The sequence below is a fragment of the Muntiacus reevesi genome, chromosome X (genome assembly GCF_963930625.1).
Source record: "Muntiacus reevesi chromosome X, mMunRee1.1, whole genome shotgun sequence".
NCBI classification, from domain to species: Eukaryota; Metazoa; Chordata; class Mammalia; order Artiodactyla; family Cervidae; genus Muntiacus; species Muntiacus reevesi.
In genome coordinates, this window is record NC_089271.1 from 114,896,796 (window position 1) to 114,899,499 (window position 2,704).

Below are 2,704 nucleotides of genomic sequence, written 5' to 3' on the forward strand. Positions count from 1 at the left end.
GAAAGAAGGGAAAAGGAAGTTGCCTGACTTCCTGCGGACCCCATTAGCATTTGGAAGTAGACTTAAGTAGAGCGTGAGGGATTTTAATAATCCTTATTGTCTTCCTTCTATCTAATCTAACTCTGAATCAAGTTACTGGGGAAGGTTGTGGAATCTCGTTTTCCCTGATGCCTCTTAAACATTAAAGAGCTAATCTTCTTACTGGGACATTTGAGTTCAGCCTTCCCTCAGGGTTCACCTAATTCTAAGAATTTGGATGAATGAAGGAATTATCTATCACCAAATATTGCTCATCTTTTGAAAAAGTCATGATAAAATTAATATTTCCTTTTGAGAGACCAAAACACATGGAATCTTAGTAACAAGAAAAAATTATCTGCCCTCAAGAAGAATATAACAGAGATGAAGAAAACAGATAAATTCTTCATTTCTACCATTAACAAACACTGATGGAATTCCTATTATGTGTCAAGCACTGTGCAAGGAAATGGGGAAGATAAGGATGTGAAATTCTCAATAAGGATATCTTCCTGGATTCATTTAGACTTTGGGATATTTTGTTCCTATTTTATCAAAATGCCAGTGCCAAAAAGCTGCATCAGAAGGCCTGTGCCCTTAAAATATGGTTTCTGCTACCAAGAAGCTTAGAATCATGAAAGAGTAACAGCATCAATGTGTTTGAGGAGAAGGGGATGAGAGAGGATGAGATAATTGGATGGCATCACTGACTTGATGGACATGAGTTTGGGTAGGCTCTGGGAGTTAGTGATGGACAGGGCAGCCTGGCGTGCTGCAGTCCTTGGAGTCACAAAGAGTCAGACATGACTGAACAACTGAACTGACTGCTAAACTTCACCATGACACTAGAGCATGGATACCATCCCTTTTTATAGAGGAGGAAACTGATGCCAAGAGACTTAAGTAATTTGTCCAAGATCACACACCAGGTGAAGGACCGAGCCAGTGTTTGAATCCAGATCACTCTACTTTGTTGGGTCAAACCAAATGGAATGGTGGGAGCAGTGGTTAGGTTGCAGTGGATGGGGGAGTCCTGTGTAAGCCAGGAGACGGAGAAGAGGAATAGAGACAACTCTTTCCCAAGCCTGGCTACCAAGAAAGGAAAGAAAAGTGTCAGAAACAGGATGATTGGGGAAAGCTTGTTGTTTTGACTTGGTTTGTGAGTGGGAGTGATGAGAGAAAATGCAGTGCCTGCCTTCTAGGTATTTACTGAGAGAAGCACTCCTTCAATTTGTCACACAGAAAACCACTCCCACATAGAGCTGATTCACTTTGTTGTACAATAGAAACTAACACAACATTGGAAAGCAACTATACTCCAATAAAAAGTTTAAAAAGAAAAGAAAAGAAAACCACTCCCAAAGACCTGATATTGACACTAACTGGCCCAATTGATCTTGTTTGGTATTCGGTAATGTAAAGAAAGAAGAGCCGTCATCAGAAAACAATGAAGTAAGCAAGTATAGGAGATGGGAATAGGAAAAATGCACCTTCCAAATGTCTCTACCATGGTCCTGTAACATGTTACAGCTTGCTATGCTCAAGGACTAGCTTGATATCCACCTCTGGTATGTAAGCTCCCAAAATGGCCCTTAAGCTTTCTGCCCCCAGTATACATGCCCTACATAAACCTGAAGTATGTGTGGAGTTTGTGGCTATCATGAGATATCGTGCCCACATTTATGTTGCACTATATGGCAAGGGGAGATTATTCTCCATGGGTCCGATCTAATCAGGTGAACCCTTTAAAAGCAGAGTGTTTTTTAGCTGGTTGCAGAGGAGGAAGTCAAAGATTTGAAGCTTGAGAACGATTTGACATGACAATTGCTTTGAACATGGAGGGGACCACGTGGCAAGGAACGTGGGCAGCCCTAGGAGCTGACTGTGATCCCTGGCTGATATTCAGAAAGGAAATGGGGACTTCAGTCCTGAAACCTCAATGAACTGAATTCAGCCAATAATCTGAATAAACTCAGAAGCAGATTGTTTCCAGACTTTTCAGAGTGAAAAGTCAGCCCAGCCAATGCCTTGATTTCAGATTCATGATACCCTGAGCAGAGAATTCAGTTGATCTCTACCCTACAGAACTGCATGCTAACAAATGGGTGTGATTAGAAGTCAATGTGTTTCTAATAAAATATTGAAAATGGATATACCATCTCTTCCAACAAGCTTTCCCTAACCAATCCCAGCTTAATATGGTCTGCTGAGAACAGGGAACAAGTCTTATACATCACCATGATCCTCACTGTGCTTCATGCAGGGCTTCTCGGAAGGAACAGCACTGAACAGAGGAAAGTTGATGACTTGGAAAACCAGAGAGTAAACATTCCTTTTGAACAGTAATTCTTGCTTTATCAAACCACAGGAGAGGTACTCCATGGGAACAATTGAATGAGTGAATGAATTAGTGAGTGCATCTTGCCCTTAATATTCATTGGAAGAACTGATGCTGAAACTGGAATTCCAAATATTTTGGCTACCTGATGACCAGCTGACTCATTGGAAAAGACCCTGATGCTGGGAAAGATTGAAGGCAGGAGGAGAAGGGGACGACAGAGGATGAGATGGTTGGATGGCATCACCAACTCGATGGACATGAGTTTGAGCAGGCTCCAGGAGTTGGTGATGGATAGGGAAGCCTGGTGTGCTGCAGTTCATGGGGTCACAAAGAGTCAGACATGAC